Here is a 17,995-nt window from a genome sequence, read left to right on the forward strand (position 1 = left end):
CCTGGCTATGGCTCCCCTCTACACTGCGGGGTTTCTGCTGGCCCCCGGTTCCAGGGCCCCTCCATGTGCGTGGGGACCTGGCTGCTCTGCGCCCCTTCGGGTCAAGCAACTTGAAATCGTGTTTTTGGGCCCGAGTCAGGGCCCACTGAGAACAAGAGGACTTCTGGCCCACGTGTTTCGACCCTGAAATGGCGTTTGGGGCCCGGTTAAGTGGCCTGCATATGCGCATGTGAGCCCACAGGGCTCACGACGCCTGTAAATAAGCGGTTATCGTGACGTGGGTTAGCCGAGCCCCTGGATTTGGCTTCTAGCTGCCCTGGGTTGGCGGCCCCTTGGACACATCAGGTTTTTCTCGGCCACGGTTAGGGAACTGAAAATTGGGTTTGACCCAGGGTTAGCCCCTTGGAATGGGTTGGAACAGTTTAGGCCCTTTGAAATCAGGGTTTGCGTCTCCTAGGGCTACTGACCTGGAACTGGGTTTTTGGTCCCCTGTGTTAGGCCACCTGAATGTGTTTGCACCCTCAGGGGGTTTGGACCCCTGAAAGGGTTTGACCCCTGCGTTAGGGGCCTCTGGAAATGGGTTTGGCCCTAACCACCAGGGCGTTGAATGGGCGTTGGTGTTTCCCTGTCTTAGGGCACCCTCAAATGAATTTGGGCCCCAGGTATGAGGCCCCGGATATGGACTTGGGCCCCTGGAGTATGTGCTCTGAAAGGGTTTTAGAAGCCCCTGGGGTTAAGGCCCCTGGAAAATGTTTTGGGGGCCCAAGGGTTAGGTTCTTCGAAAATGAGTTTGGGGGCCCTGGGTTAGGGCTACTCATGGTATTTAGGGCCCGGGCGTTAGAGGGCCCTGCATGTTGTTTGAGGCCCACGGTATTGACCCCTGGATCATGGGGATTTGGCCCCTGGAAGGGTTTTTAGGCCTCTGGTGGTTTTGGCCTAGAAATAGGATTTGGGTCCTTGTGTTTGGGACCCTGCAAATGGGGTTTATTGGCCCGTCGGCGTTAGGACCGCTAATTTGGGTTTTCGGAACTCAGGGTTTGGGCCCCTGAACTTGATGCTTGGGCCCCAGGGGTTAGGGCCTCGATATGGGGACTTGCAGCCTGTGTAGTGGATCTGAAAATGGTTTTAGCCCTGGGGTTAGGGCCCCTGGCAATGGGGTTTCAGTTACCTGGTGTTCGGGCCCCTGGAAATGGACTTTGGGGCTCAGTTAGGCCCTGGAATGGTGTATTGGGGCCCCAGGTTGAAGGCCCCTGAATGGGGTTTGAGTCCCTGGTGTTTGGCCCCTGAAATGACGTTTGGGCCCCAGAGTTGAGGGGCCCCTCACTGAGATTTAGTCCCCGGGTTAGGCCCTGGATAATGGTTTGGGTCAGCTGGTTAGGAACCCTGGAATTGGCGGTTTTGCGCCCTAACACAGTGACCCCTGTGGAAAGTGGTTTTATGGCCTGCTTTAGGGACCGTGGAATGGGTTATGGGACCCTGGGTTGGCCCTGGAAATTGGGGTAGGGCCATGGATATTGGGATTTGCGCCCTATGTAGGTGCCCCTGAAAATGATTTTAGGCCTGGTTAGGCCTGAGAAGATTTGGGGCCCTCTGCTGTTTGTGTAGAGCTTGGAAAGTGTTTGGCACCAGGGTTACGTGCCCTGGAAATGAGGTTTGGGGTCCCTCGTGTTTACGGCCTCTGAATTGAGGTTTGGGTCCTGTGTTGGAGAGCCTCCTGGAATTGGTGTGTTGGGCCTGGGAGTAGGCCCCTGAAATTGTTTTTGGTGTCCAGGGGTTTGGGCCCCTGGACAATTGGTTTTGCACCTGGGTTGGTTCCTTGGAAATGGGTTTAGGCCCCCAGGGAGTGGGAGAGCTCGGGGAAAGGTGGCCTTTTGGCGTGCTCGCTCGTTGATGTTCAAGGGGGTTTAGGAATTACGTCATGATCTATACTAAGGTTTGCCCCTGGGGTTCGGGGGATGCCCTTTGAAATTAGGTTTTGGGCCCTTCTAAAGGCAGCGAGCAAACGCGGTGACAATCTTACTCCTTGTTATGTGTGAGAGATCCAGGTTCCTAGGAGTTTATGGGATGGCCCTCTGAGAGTGGATTGGGCCACTTCGCTCCTAGGAGGGCTGGAAATGGAAAGAGTTTAGGTTTTAGGGCCAGGTTTAGGTCCCAATGGCAATGGTTGGCCTCCACGGTTTTCGCCCCCTAATGTTGGTTTTGTGGCTCCACAGTGAATGCCCTGGAAAAATGGTTTGGGTGCTCCTCTGGGGTTAGGTGCCTCGTGGGAAAGAGGGTTTGAACCCTAAACTCGCAGGAAGTTTATCGGGGGCCACCTCCTAGATGTCCTGGGAAATGGGTATATTGGTGGCCCCGATAAGCCCCTATATTGGGATTGGCTCTCTGTATTGGGCTCTGAAATGGGTTTTTTTGGCCCCTGGGGTAGGGCCCACGGAAATGGGTGTTTGGGGTCCCTCGGTTGGGACCCTGAAATGGGGTTTTGAGCCTCAGGGTGTTATTTGCCCCTCGAAATGACTTATGGGTCCCCTGGGGAAAACGGGCCCTGGAAATGGGGGTTCCAGCGGGCTGGTTGTTTGCGGGGCAGCCTCTGAAATGGGATTTGGGCCCGTGGTGTTAGTGGCCTTGAAATTAGGTTTGTTGTCCAGGGGTTGGGACCCTGAAATTGCTTTTGGGGACCGGGCCTATGCTCATATCGTCTCTGAGACAATCGTGGTAGGTTTATAGGTGCCCAGGTGTTAGGAGACATTGCTTGATCCAGGTTCCGGGTTTAGGGGCTTCATTTGGAATTAGGTGTTTTGGGCCTGGACTATGGGAGTAACTGCGCGCCCTCTGAGTGTATTATGTTCGCTTCTAGGGAATGGAGTTCTTAGGGCCCGCGTTAAGTGTTTGTGGGCCTGGAAATGGGGGTGTTGGCACCAGGAGTTAGGGGCTTCGCTGGGCAGCGCTTAGAATAGGTCGTCCTCTATGCGATTTCTTGTTCTCTGCCCTGGTAGCAAGACACTTCACCCCTGCGTGGGTCTTGCCCGTCGTCGGCGGTAGCTGCCGCCGCATGCCTGCAGCAGGTCCACCGTAGCCGCGGCTCCCTACCCGGGGGAGTGGGGTGCGCCCTCGTGTGTATTTTCGACGATGGATCGAATATTCCCACGGGTTTCATGACCTTTTGTGGGAAACGCGCCCTCGACTGTGCGTCAGAACCGTGCGGCGGCTCAAATGACCGCGGCACGCTCCGGTTGCCACCACCTGACGGCGGACTTCCTATTCGAGAAGGTTGAATCTAGGGCTTACCGGGTGGACAGCATGACTATTCCTCTAAGACTTAATTTACCGAGGTGTTCTCAAGACTAACTCTCGAGGCGGTCCCCTGAAGCCTCCCGGGCTCTTAGCACTGCTTAGCCCGACAGCCTCAGAATACGCAGCGGCCGCTGCAATCCTATGTAAACCACCATATCATTCTATGCGTGAGTGGCCGGCTCCCACTTTTGTGTTTTGGCCTCCCAACCCTTAACCCTGTTTGATCTGCTAAGTCCAGACTCCTCAGCTCTAATGACTATGAGACTTAAAAAATTCGGTTCCCTCTGCTAGTCGTACTGGCGTGAGCTGGAATATCAACCATCCATGTGAAGTCTCACAGAGGGCTCGCCTAGCTCCTCACCCCTCTACATCATCTTCGGCCCTACCCAGAGGCATTACGAGATCAAGCGTCCGTGAACTAAACAAAGAGACATATTCTGTACCTCTCCTCTCCCCGCCCTCAATTCCCTGTTGGTGACAGACATAATAGGTGTACTTTAGCGCTCAATATAGAGCAAAACCCCTCCTGGAACTGGTCTGAAAAGCACACCCCCTCGTGTTTAATAATATGAGAAGAGAATATATAGACACACGCTCCCAGTTCGTGTTTATAAGGATAGGTTAGATATATACAGAGTTTTTTGCTATGAAAAGAAAGAAAGTCTTGTTGCTGCTGTGAAGTACACTCTGTGGAGGTTTGACTCTCCTGCAACTAGTAGCGACATTAAGATCGGTCATCCAGCCCTTAAGTATACGGTTGAATACACGCCTATGAGAATGACAGTTTGATTCTAGCCTCCCACAGCTGTCTTTTTTCTACCTGGTGACCTCATGATTTGACGATGTAGTGTGTTGACGACCAACTTAGACGTGCCAAACTCAGGACAATTGTCTATCTCTCTAGACAGCAGTCACAGCCCAGGCCTGGGTTGGTAATGCGACTCTAAGGCAAACAAACGACAGCCTAGACAATAGTCTCTGAACTGCCTCCTGTGTCAGTTCGCCCCTGGTAACTCTGCGAGTCACCACAGATGTATTCCTTGAGCACTCCGGAGTCTTCACAGTTAATCCCCAGCCTCGAGTACCATCACGTCTCTGGGGGGTTCATGACCTGGTTTAATGGGTTATGCCATGGCACAATCAGCCCGCATGTAAAGGAGATACCTATGTGTCGTTCGGGATCGGCACAGGACCACGCCCAGTTAGCCCAGTCTAATCAGGTGTAATTTAGGTGAGAGGGTATTGTCTGACTCAGGATAGGATACACAGAGTTTGCATTGTCATCCATTAGTAGACGGGGGCAACATACAGGTAGGTAGTGGACGCTGAGTTTATTGGTCGGTTTTAAGGGGTGATGGTGCCCTCAGGAATAATTGGAGTAATTTACGTCTGTAATGTCCCCATGTTCCCCCCCCCCCCCCCCCCCCCCCCCCCCCCCGGTATCTGCACCCCCTGCCCTCTCCGCCCCCTGGACCCCCCTCGGCGCCCTCCTGTGTGTTTAACGGGTTCGCGTGTGGCATAGAGATGAGTGTGTGAGCGACCCCCTGAGGAGCTTCCTAACAGTCGCCCTGGAATTATTTTGGCCTGCACTTAGGCGTCATCTGAGATGCGCTTACTACATGTAGTCATATTTGGTAGGCATTGCATGGAAACCGCGATAAGAATGGGCTAGAGGGTGGAGCCCGCCACGAGGCTCGCTGAATCCAAGATCTCGTGGTTTCAGGGATCAGGCACCCTTGTAGGTATTGAGTAGGGGGTTGTAAGGTTCCCTCTCCACCTCCGGTGGCTCTTGGGATGACGTGGAGCCAACATCGGCTTCATACTCTATGAACTACGGCTCGCCTTGGTGAGTGTGTAGGGTATGCATACACCTGCAGATCATGGTACCTCGAAAAATCAGACGCGTGTTGCCATCCTTTAGATCTAAAATAAGTTTATCATAAAAGGAAAAAGATAAAGATGGAGATCTTCGAACTTGCTATAAACTGAGTATATAAGTTGACCACTCACCTCGGAAATGGTTTTTATTGCCCTTGGGGGTAGATGAACAAGGCGTCCTTAGGTAGGCTGTAGCAGTGACTGATGAGTAAAGGTGCAGGGTTCAAATTAAGTGTTCGTTGGGAGTAGCATCCCGCCTCGCGCATGCGTTCTCAGTCGCTGTGTCGACGTTTACAGCTTAGTTCATCAATCCTCTGGGGGTATAGAAAGCGAGATTGAATGACCAATCGTGATATCAGGTTCTTTCGCGGGCTTTTATATATAAGGCTTCTCTCCACTGGGTGTAGATATTAGCTGATTCTTACTCTCCTGGTTCCTACTGTGGAACCTGTGTGGCGCATTAAGTGAGAGTTTTGCTCTCAGTTGCACAGTGCCCGCTCCAGGTTCTGCTCACTCCCGTGAGTGCCAGGCGCTAGTCCGGCCCCCTGAATATCTACTTGCATGCTGTTCGTTGCTGCCAGTAGTTAGCCTCGCGTCCTTTAATGCCAGTGCAAGCGACTAGAGAGCTGTTCGACACCACTTGATCTGGGGTTGTCACCAAACTGCACCCATTCATTCCATGCTTTCCTAAAGTCGCGAGACAGTTATCTGACAGCAATCATTCGTATCCACTTAATCAAACTGGATCGCATAGATGATAGCTATCTTCAGAGGCGCATAACTCAGTAGACCTCAGGGGCCTGGAATCATGTAATCTGTAACTGCCCTCTTTAGAGCACCTTATATGACCTCTCATTGTAGCGATAGGATTGTGTGCCAACATACGAACTTGTTGGTGGCACTGCCCTGTTCTATGATGGTCTGGAAGCTTCCCAGTTGTTTGTATATCTCCCATTACGTCAGCTTTATCTTAGGGGAAACTCGCGACCAGATATCCCAGTAATTTCCAAGGCCCTCTCTCTCGCTCGCTGGTACCTCTACAGCTGGTAGCTTCTACGCAGCAAAATCCCCAACTCTCCAAATAAGCGCCCAAAGCGCACAGCACGAGGCCTCTTCCTACCCTTGGAAGTTTTGCAGAAGTATTTGTTTCTCGATTTTCTGGCTGGTCATTAGGCGCTCTCTCCTAATTAATCCCTACTTTACTCTCATGTGCCAGAAGGCCCATCTACGCTCTAGCTCATCTGCTCTTCCAATAATCGCCCACTGCTCCCCCGAGAATGCCCTCAGCTTGGGACCCAACATACTTCCCTGGACTCGGGTGCCTTCTCTTCCTACGACACTTTGCTCCACAGACTTATACTCATACCCATCTCCGCACGGCCTCTAAATCGTGACAAATTCCAATCCACTATACATACTTACAGTACGTCAACCTTACAGCGCGGGTTCTCCTCTCTCTCATAAAGGACAATCTCTCTTCTTATAGCTGCCGCGATGGATTTTGTGCCTGGAAGAACTTTTATGTGGAGAGTGCATATGTCGTTAGAGCTTCTGAAATTGGTGTGATATGCATCAATATTCATAGATTGCGAAGGCACACTTCTATGCGATGGAGCGTACACCATTTACCTCGATTTTCAAGCATGGTTTCGTGTTGATATATCTCCCGTGTCGGCGGTTCTCCTGGGAAGCCCTTTAGCCCATCTTCGCAGTGGCCCTTACTTAGTCTCCCAGCTAGGGCCTCGACCTCGTTCATTCTCGCTACCCGCCCTCGTACCCTTGAGCCTCACGACTTAATATCCCAGGTGTGTTCGACTCAGCCCCCATACATGGCGGTAGCCAATGCTCCTTAATCCCTTCGAGTGACGCTCGAGTGGCTTCTCCTAATCGCCTCAGCGCTGGGACAGGCCGTCTTATCTAGCCCTATTGTGAAGAACACGGCGACAGGAATGCGCCTTGGACGCCTCTCATCACAAGACTCTTCCTCGATTATGATGGACACTAGTTCGGTCCTATACCCCTTCGGATTAGCCCATCCAGGTGGTTACTAGGAATTGGTTTGTCAAAGTCCGGGTGCCTTCAGCACAGGGTCAGACATGGCGTCGCCTTATAGTTAGCGTAAAGAACTCTTTGAGCTTACTCTCAAGTATCTATCTTTTATAAGGCTTGCCCTTATTCCCTGGAGGTACCAATCTCTCTCCTATGGTCCAGAGGACGTCCCGCTAGTCCCCAGGTCCGCGCACAGAAGTCCTCATGTGTAGCGTGTGAGTTGTTTACTCGCTTGAGCATTAATCGCCCTCTCATGTTCTCCACCGGCCACCTCTAAAGCTAGAGGATAAGAGTCTGTGTGGTACTCTTGATTCTCGCGAAGGCAGACCCTACTTATCGGGACTCATAACCTTTCGGAGATCACCCCTCATCTCAGCGCTGTAGGGTGCGTTTTAACACTTGTCGAACAACTCCTATGGCCAGTAGGTGTACCTCACCAGGTTAAAGTCACCTCCCTCGCATATATTCGCATGTTCCTCTCATGACGACCTTTTTGGCTTCTTGAGCAGTTGCGCTCGCCTGCCCCCCATTTCTAGGAGTCCCGACCCTCTACACAAGACTTCCCATTTTCCAGGTCTACAGGTCAGGTGGTCCTCATAACCAGGTTTGTTAGTGGCAAGCCAGGAGAACTGAGATACCGAAAGCAGATGCCGTGCAACCCCTATGGCCCAGAAGTAACGCGCACTTGCCATGATTGTCCGTCACCTAAGCTCTGCTGGCCCAAGCCCCGTAAGGACTCTACTCAGGCCCTAACCCTAGGCCCCCACCACAGCCCCTTCTCTGCGAAAGGGTGGCAGCTCGCATATATCTTTTCAAGCGTACAGACAAGACCTCTCCAATATCTCCTCTCAACTTCCGCCCCTGCAAAAATGCTTAGGGGCCCCAAACCCCATTTCTGGGCTCCTCGAACGCTGACCTCTTATTGCGGTTCAATCTAGGCGGCTCTTAAGCACCACCTACTTCCCCTTGTTAAAGGTGCCTACTTCTAGATACTTGGAGTCTCGAAGAGACCGCCTATAGATGCGTAGTTAACAGGCTCCAGCCTAAGCCTTGACCTGTGAGCCGCTCGAACTCGGCACTCATTCTTCCGCCATGCCTCCTTTGCACAGTTCTTACTTGAGTACGCTGCTAGCCCTCCATGATCCAGGGTAAACCTAGTCTCCTACTTGAGTGAACGCCTCTGAGTCTGTGTCTATCCATAACTAGCAGCCTTTTCGACTTTTCAGTTGCGCCTCCTTAATCAGTTGCTGGTCTCCCTAAGCAGGGCCCTCAGATTCGGAGGGCCCTTTAACCTCTCATGCGGGCCCGTCAAGCTATCCTACGTTGCTTTACACACGTACCAGCCACTATTTAACCAAGGTGGTGCCCTCGCCCGAGACACGTAACAATCCATCTCCATTGGCTGCGTTCCCTCTTGTAAATGGTGCACGCGATATAACATAACCCTGAGTTTCCCATGCGCCACTCTCTAACTCAGGTCGATAGACAACCATTATCAATGGGAGTGCTCGGCTACAGCCCTTGAGGCAAGCACGAAAACTCTCTGCACATTTCACATGCATAGCTATAACCTTAGGGCCTCAACAACCCATTTCAGAACCTCTTACTCAGGCCTACTCCCACTGTCAGGACCACCTACCCAGGGCCCCAAAACACATTTCCAGGGCCTCCTAACGCTGAGACACAATACCCATTCAGGCCCCTACCTCAGGGCTCAACCCATGTCCATTGGTTCCGAACCAGGGTCGAAAACATTTTTTTCCAAGGCACCTAACCCCAGGGGCCCCAAGTATCCCAGTTTCTCCCCTGAGTGGCATCTTAAGCGTCGTTTGCCTCGACGAATTCTACTCATACTCCCCTCGCATTCCATGTCACTTTTGCCCTCAGAGCCGATTATGAGTTGCTAGTAGCGTCACTGGTAGCTCCCAGGGGACCCACCTACTCGCAAAGTTGACCCATAGTATTACCCCCAGTATGTCTCCTGTTCATGTTCCTGCCACGAGCACTAGATGTAGCCTCATAGGCCTTTTCCATGGTGAAGCGCGATTTCATCGGTCGGGTCCTCTGAGGATTCCTTGTATGCGGCCGCTTGAGCGCCCTTAGTCTCCCCAATATCCCCTTGTCCTATAACCTCTTCAAACATCGCCCAGCTGACTGCTCATGGGCCGAGTGGGTGCTGGCAGACGTGTGTGGCCAATCGCTGTACCTCGAGGTTTTTCTGTCGCGCCTGAACTACGCCGTGTGTCGCGCCTTGCGGCTGCCCCCCATCCGAAATAGCGCTCATTTTTCTTGCCGATATTTGTCGCTGCGTCGACCTCTTCGACCCAACTGATTTATCCTGAGCTTTTTTCTTCTCTCTACCCTCTTACCGCACCCCATATCCCTTCGGCCGCCTTACACTAGAGCCACTCTACTCCTTCCAGGCGCCCTCAGCCTGTCCACTAGCTCTCTCCTTCAAATCCTAGCAGTACGCGATAGCTCTTTGCCCGTCCGTAGACCCTCCCCAGAACCTAGCCGTCGTTCATTTGCAGCCCTCTCAGGAATAAGAAGCCTGCTTCCAGGAGGGGTATACACACGCTCTCTCGATATCACGAGCTTATTCCCAATCTTTGGATCCAAAGTCCCGTAAACCCAGGGTGTCGTCCCGCGAGAACATATTGCCACATGCGTTTCACTTAGCTCTGAGCTAGCCTGATAGGTCGATCGCTGCAGGGGTGCTTCGAAAACCCCATCTCTGATTTCTCTCGCTATAGTCTTTAATTACAACTTATGTCTAGACGCTCGCCCATCTCGCTCCGCTTTTCTATTATCCCTTTAGCTGATCACCTTTGGATCCTCATCTGTTGTCTCTTCTCATCCTCTCGCGCTGTCTCTTGTGTCTGATGAGTATCCCCCTTGCAATGTGGGTTGGATGTGCCTCCAGATAGGTATAGATATGGGCTCGTTACGTGCTTTTGCGTGTCCCCATTAAGCATTATAGTTACACGGCGATAGGAACAGCGCTCCTGTTGTTACGAGCTCCTATGAATCCCTCCGTCTCAGAGACTCGCTGAAATAGGGATTCTCCGTTCTTTCCAGTGTGTAAAGGATTAATATTAAGGCTATGTGTGAACCAATGTGTCGATTGGCCCTAGGGAGCCCTGGAAATGCGGTTTATTGGCCTCAGGTCAGGGCTTTGACGAATGAGAGGTATCTTAAGGGCATCTAGAAATTATCTTTGTGGCACGACTCTGGGAGGGGGGTCTATTGGGGGAGCGTCTTTATTTGATAGCTGTCTTCTGTTCTTCCTTGGATAAGGAGTTTTTGGTGCGTCGTTGGTGACGTAAGAGGGAGGCGAGACATCCACATTCACGAATTGTAGCTCCCCTCGAAAATCGTGTGTCTGTATTTGGAAGTCTCTCCATATTTATACTTGTAAAGATAACAGCAAGGCAGGTTTAAGGTGTGTTTATAGGAGGCCGTTATAATGGTTTGCTGTGATTTTGTCGAGATATGGCCGTTTTGTAGAAGTTCGCGTTGTTTTCGTGACGTACGTTTCCGCTGTTGTGTTGCTCGCCTTTGAAAAATTGTTGGACTTATTTAGGGGCATGACACTGAAGTTACTTATCTGGTCTGTGTGGAGAATATGGTTTCTGGTAGGCCGCCTTGCGGATAGGCTCTCTCTTGTCAATGGTGCTCTTTTTGTACCTTATGGTTATGGATGTCCCTTGTAACATTATAGTTTGTTTTGAATTGACAACTAGGCTTGGTTTTAGCCACTTCGAATACTGATTTGAGGGTGGTTGCCTCACCTGTATGTTTCTCACGCAGGCCAAGAGTGTGGATCTGTAATCACAGGACCATTGGTGGTAGCGAGTTTCTCTCATTATGCTACCCGGGGGGGGGGGGAAAAGGATTACAGTACTGTGGGAGGGAGCTTATTCGGGGGGTTGGGGGGGGGGGAGAATGTAGACAGTGTATTGCCTAAATACTCAAATAATTTGTGGTGCAGCAAGCCAGATTAAGTCTGGTAGTTAAGCTTAAAAGTTCTCATGCAGGACCCCACATCTGTACCTAGAATCAGGGTGGGGAAGGACGCGTTGCATGGCCCCACAAGCGGTCAGCTGAGCATTCTGGGAAGGGGGGGCGCTCGGCTAGCAGACGCAAAACCCTGACTGGTTGTTTTGCCCCATCAATCCAGAACACTAGCGGCACCAAGGTCTGTTCATTGGCCGCGCGTAGCAGGAAGGAGTCGGATCGGTCGCCCCCCCCAATGCCCTTTTCGACCCTTCGGGTTGAGGGACATAGGCCTAATGCCCCTGCGGCGGTCGTTGCACACACTCCATGCTCCCCGCCTGCGGACATTGCCCTCCGCCACGCCCCTCTTTGCTCGGTTAGCCGGACTGGTGTCCCGCGGCAACCGACCCAGCGCTGCCCGGGCGCACTGCCGGGGCGGCCGAGCGCCGGGTGCACAGACAGGAAGAACGCCTCCCCCCTCCAGCGGACAGCCCCCGCGTGGCGGTGCATAGGGTACCAGCGCGCTCCGCGGAGAATTAGGTGTATGAACCCACTGGTGAGTTCTTTTCCTCCGGGATCGCGCGCCTGACTCCGCCCCGCACGCGCGGGGGAGGCTAACAGCCGGCCCCGCCCCTTTCGCGCGCCGCTGCCGATCTCCAGGGAGGGGCCTGCCCCGGCGCGCAGCGCGGCGTGAGCGGCTTCTCACTACCGCCGAAGAGTGAGTGTGGCCGCTCCGCTCAGCAACCCCCGCCCCGGCCATGCGCAGAGCGCACCTGCGTCGGGCCCCGCCTTTCCCGTAACGGCTCCGAAGCCCGCCCGCGCCGCAACCGTTCCCCGAAGGCCCGCCCCGCCCCCAGGCGGCAGCAGGGACGGGGCCTGCGCTCAGGGGAGCGGGAAGTAGCGACTCCGCCCCAGCCCCCACCCACCCGCGCGGGGGCTTGCGTTCGGGCCCCGCTCGCGCCGCCGGGGTGGCGGTAATGACTCCGGAACCCCGTCAGCCCACCCCACGCTGAGGTGCCCCCTCGGGGGCTGGGATCCCGCGCTGCGCAGTCAGCCTGGGCCCGGTGGTCCAGCTGGGCGGGGCCGCCTATCGGGGGGGCAACTCAAGGTGCCTCTTCCAGCCCCCCCCCGCCTCTGGGATTACTGGGCTCCCAGCCTTCGCTGCTAACCAGAGTGGTGCAGGATCTGGGGGCGGGTCAAGGAGGGCCCCTCCCTCACCTGGGTGACGGGCACCCTCAATCTGTCACTTCAGAGACCCCCCCAAGCCTGCTGGCTCTGCAGGGAGGGCCCCCCCGACACCGGACTGTGCCCAGGATGTGTCACTCGCAGGCGGCCGACCCCCGAAGCCAGGAGACAACCAAGCGCTGACGCCCAGAATCGAAGGAGACACCCTCAGCAGTCAGGGACACCCCCGTCAGGTGACACCCCCACAATTTAAGGTACACACTGAATCAAGAGGTTTCCCCCAGATCTAGGTGGCACCTGAATTGTAGGAGGGCCCCCAATTCAAGGACCTCCCAGATCGTTGTATCTGCAGTCTCAAATGCCCCCACCATTGTCAGTCAGCACCTGGCATGCTCTCCATGCATCCAACGTATGGGGTGCCACCAGGTGGGGTCCCCACTCCTTCGAGGGGGAGGGGCTGGATGCGGGGAGCTTGGTGAGGAAGGGAACAGATGGGTTGCGGGGTTACCACCCCTGGCGCACTCCGACAGGTACTCCGGGGTGACGGGGCAGGTAGCCAGGGGGATCTGGGGCCCAGAGGGGGCACATCCGTGCTGGGTGGGCAGGGGTCCAGGGCAGGGTACAGGCTAGCTCAGGGGTTATGGGTATCGGGTCCAACGGGGGCAGCCCCAGATCTTCTGGCGGTGAATGGGTCAGAGAGGTCGCTGGGGTTCAGGGGTCATGAGTTCTATCTCAGGCCCCAGAGGCCCGGTCCGGTGCCACAAGCCTCGGCCACGCCCTAGAAGGAGCTGGCACGCTTGGCGGGAGGCTCTGCAGCCAGGACGCCGTGGGTTCTGCGGGCGGGCATGGGTCCCTTGGGCCTCCTGGGCCAGATGGACGGAAACCAGAGCGGTGCATTGAGGCTTCGATGTCAGCCGAATTCCTGAGGAGAGAAGGAGGGCTTGTGAGCTTTCCCACGCCGTGCCCCTGATGGCTGGTGAGCTTCCCTAGCCATGCCAGGGCATGTGAGCTTTCCCCAGCATGCCCTGAGGGAGTTTTGTGAGCATGCCACCCGCATGCCAGGGCTTGGCTTCCCCCCCAGCAGTGCCCTGAGGGCTTGAGTTCCCCCAGCCGTGCCAAGGGCTGCGAGCTTCCACCCAGCGTTCCTTAGGGCTGCAGGTGTCCCCCCGCCGTGCCCTTGCTGGAGCTCCCCAAGGGCTCCGACCTGTGATCTTTCGACCGTGTGCAGGAAACGCGTGTGGTTACACCCGGCCGTGGCCCAGTGCGGCTTTACGGGGTCTTCTGCAGCGTCCGCATCATATGGGACGAGGCCACAGGATGAAGGTGAAAATCCGCGCGGCCGTAGGCGCCTGCTGGGGGGGGCAGGAAGCTCGGGACAGGTGCTCGCCCTGGCCGCATCCAGGGCTATTGGGTGGAGGCGCCAGGCAGAGCCCCAGGCTGGGCGAGGCCGGCCCCACAGAGCCTGCGGAATAAATGACAGTTCTCAGCAGCAAGCCTTGGAGACCCACAGAACCCAGCGGCGGGGCCGCGATCGGGTGAGGGGTAGCAGCGGAGCTGGCGTCTTGGGGGGGCCCAGGGCCAGCTAGGGAAGGGCTGCGAGTAGGGAGTGAGGGGCCCAGACAGAGCTGGCGTGGGCGAGGTGAGCCAGGGCCGAGCTAGAGGGGTGCGGGTCGGAGTTTGAGGCACCAGCAGAGTGCGTGTTGGGCGGGAGCCCAGGGCCAGGGTTAGCAGGGCTGTTGGGTCAGGGATGGGCGACCGCGGAGCTGGGGTGGCGAGCCCAGGGCCCGGCGGTGTGTTAGAGGGGTGCAGGTCGGGGGGGGGCATGGCTGGGCTGGTTGGAGCCCGAGGCCTGGCTGCAGGGCATTGCAGGTCGGTTGAGTGAGGGCCTTGCATGGTGGGGAGGGAGCGCAGGCTGGGCTGAGGGTCCTGCTTGAATAGTCGCCCCACCCCGAGGGGACAGCGCTCCGCTGAGCGCCAGGACACTTACTTGGTCGGGGTCCAGGATGTTGTGAAGAAATAGCCGTGGTCCGCACCCCCGTGCTGCGTGGGGGGGGGACCGGTTCGGTTCTCCCTGGAGGCTGCTCCCTTTCTCACTCCTGCTCCCCCCAGTCTGACCTCCCAGCCAGCCCAGCGCGGCTCCGTGTTCTCTGGTCGGGCCAAGCGGCCGCTGAGAGAAGCAGAAAGAGCTCAGAGAGTCCTGTCTGAGCTCCCCCCCCCCTCCCACCCGTCTAGCTCCTCCCTTCCTGGTCAACCCCTCGCTGCCCCAGTTCCTGCTAGGAAATGGGGCATGGGCCTTAGCCCCAGGGGCCACTGTCTGCGAGCTGCCTAGGGTGGGCGAGTGGCTGGCATGAGGGGGGCTATGGCACGGGCCTCCCCCTCCGCCAAATCTCTCGCTTGTGCTCAGTTGGCTGAAGGGCCCCCTTTGACTGCTTATAACAGGTGTGGCTTGATGGTCCCTCCCTTATCCATCCTTCCCTCCCTGACCCATCACCCGAACCCTCCCCTCCTCACCCTCCCCATCATCTCTGCCCCCCCTTTGGCTTCCCCCATCTCCCCCGCCCATTGCCGCTGCAATTGGGACATCTTTCCCTGGAGATGCGGCCCTGGCACTAGGCAATTAGGAACGTTCAGGGGGCGGGGGAGCACGTGCCGGGGGCTCCGTTGAGAGACGGGCTCAATGGGACGGTGTGCGGGGCGAATCCGGCTGCACAAAGGGTCCCCCCTAGATTCCCGACCTGCCGTCCGAATACTGGACCGACGCGCAAGAGCAGTCTAGAGCCATTGCTGGCAAGTTGGTGACTATCAAGTGTCAGGCATTGGTCAAAGTGGTCCAACAAGACCACCCGCCCCGCCCCACATCAGCACTGGGCCCTCTGCCCGGGTCTCGCCCCCTGATCAGCCCTGGCCTCCTGCCCCGGCCGGGCGCTTACCTGCCCTCGCATCCGCGCTGGCCCCTCTACCGGGGCGTACTCGCCCAGGGCTCAGCGTCTGCGGCGGCCCCTCTACGCGCGTATCTCGCCCCCTTGCATCAGCGCACTTAGGGCCCCTTACCGTGGGGTCTCGCCCCTGCATCAGCCTGACACTCTGTCCGGGCGTCCTTCCCTCCTTCCTGCATCAGCGCCTGGGCCTGCCTCTACCGGCTTTTGTCTCTTCCCGTGCATCAGCGCCTGGCTCTGCTCTACCCGCGTCTCGCCCCGCACCAGCCTGCCCTCTACCCGGCGTCCACCCCCTGCATCAGCGCCTGGGCCCCTCACCCCGGCGTCCTGCCCCTGCATCAGCGCCTGCCCTCTACCCCGGCGTCCTGCCCCCTGCATCAGCGCCTGGGCCCTCTACCCCGGTGTCCTGCCCCTGCATCAGCGCCTGGCCCCTCTACCCGGCGTCCTGCCCCTGCATCAGCCCTGGGACCCTCTACCCGGCGTCCTGCCCCCTGCATCAGCCCTGGGCCCTCTACCCCGGCTCCTGCCCTGCATCAGCCCTGGGCCCTCTACCCCGCGTCCTTCCCCTGCATCAGCCTGGGCCCCTCTACCCAGCGTCCTCCCTGCATCAGCGCTTGGGCCCTCTACCCCGGCTCTGCCCCTGCATCAGCTTGGGCCCCTCTACCCCGGGGTCGTCACCCTTGCATCAGCGCCTGGGCCCCTTAGCCCCGGCGTCCTGCCCTGCATCAGCGCCTGGGCCCTCTACCACAGCGTCCTGCCCCTGCATCAGCGCCTTGGCCCCTCTACCCGGCGTCCTGCCCTGCATCAGTGCCTGGGCCCTCTACCCCGGCGCCTTGCCCTGCATCAGTGCCTGGCCCTCTCCCCGGTGTCTCGCCCCTGCATCAGTGCCTGGGCCCCTCTATGCGGCATCCGCCCCCCCATCAGCGCTGGGCCCAGCACTTCCTGCCCCCCTGATCAGATCCATGGGCCATCTATCCTGGCATCCGCCCCTTTCCTGCCCCCAGATGGGACCCATGGCCCATCTACCTGGCGCCCTGCCCCCCGGATCAGACCCATGGCCTGTCTACCCAATGATCAGACCCAAGGCCCTCTTGCCTCCAGCAGAGGGTGGCAGACACCTCCCGCCCCCAGACATAGACATACATCTCTTCCCGCAGTTGGCTAAGCCAACCCCGCTGGGCAAACACTGTTTCCCCTTCCTGGCTGGGAGATCAAGCTCACCCGCCCCCTCCCTGCTCCCCTGCCCTTCGCAAGCAGGCAAAAGCAAATAAAACTCAGGCTGGGAACAATGTCGCCTCTCATGTTAGGCAGAGCCTTGCCGGGTGTGTGTGCACGGGAGGGAGGTCAAGGAGCAGCGAAATCCTCTGAGTGGGAGACCAGGATGCCTGGGTTCTTTCCTGACCCTGAGAGGGAGTGGTGTCTAGTGGTTAGAGCAGGGGGGGCGGGCTGGGAGCAGGATCCTGGATCTCTCCTGGCTCTGGGAGGGGAGTGGGGTCTAGTGGTTAGAGCAGAGGGATGGGAGCCAGAGCCTGGGTTCTCTCCCCGGCTCTGGGAGGAGAGTCGGTCTAGTGGTTAGAGGAGGGGCTGGGGGAGCCAGGGATGTCTGGGTTCGCTCCCCCGCCCTGGGAGGGATGGGGTCTAGTGGTTAGGCAGGGGGGCTGGGAGCCAAGATGCCTGGGTTCGCTCCCCAGCTCTGGGAGGAGAGTTGGGGTCTAGTGGTTAGAGCATGGGGGGCTGGGAGCCAGGACTCTGGGCTCTCTCCCAGCTCTGGGAGCGGGATGGGAGCCGGCGAGTGGACCCGATTGCTGCAGACCCTCGCATGGCACCCACAGGGTCTGAGCCTGCTGGGGATGCTGCTTGCAGCTCCTCCCGACCAGGGCTGGCTTGGCCTCACCTGGACACAGAGTCGCCTGCTCCAGCCACTGCCTGCCCTGCCTCATGGCGCCCCCCCTCTTCTCCTCCTCTTCTCTCCCTCCGTTTTTGGGCTCTCTTGATTCAGCTCTTTTTTGTTCCTTGCATCTGGCTGCCCCCCAGTTCACTCCCTCTCCTTCTCTTCCCCCCCCACCCGCCCTGGCGCATCCCGTTGCTGCTGCCAGTGTGACGGCCACGGGCTGCGCGATTCCTGGGCACACCTCATGGTTCCGCCTTGGCTAGGCCTGGGCCAGGGGGCCAGCGGGGTTCCCTCCCAGTGCCAGCCCCAGCCCCAGCACCCCCCGCAGCGCGGTTTGGTGGAAAAATAACCACAAAAGACCAGCAGGGGCCAGGCAGACAGACAAACACCCTCCCCTCCTCACAGCGCCCCCCTCCCCCAAAAACCACTAGCCCCCACTCCCCTCCCAGAACCGGGGAGAGAACCCAGGAGTCCTGGCTCCCAACCCCACTGCTCTAACCACTCAACCCCACTCCCCTCCCAGAGCTGGGGAAAGAACCCAGGAGTCCAGGTTGGGCTGATATTTCTGTTGTTCATTCCCTTCTGGGGGCAGGGAGCAGGTCAGGGGCTAGACAAACCCAGGAGGAACAGGCCTGTTTGCCGGTGGGGGGGTCCCCGCTGCCTGCTAAAGCTAAAATTACAGCATGAGACAAACTGCCTCAGGGGACATTTGTGCCTTGTCCCCGATTACCCCCCGCGGTAGTCCCTGTCCCTGTCCCCCCCAGCGCAC

The sequence above is a fragment of the Chelonoidis abingdonii genome, chromosome 11, assembly GCF_003597395.2.
Source record: "Chelonoidis abingdonii isolate Lonesome George chromosome 11, CheloAbing_2.0, whole genome shotgun sequence".
Taxonomy (NCBI): domain Eukaryota; kingdom Metazoa; phylum Chordata; order Testudines; family Testudinidae; genus Chelonoidis; species Chelonoidis abingdonii.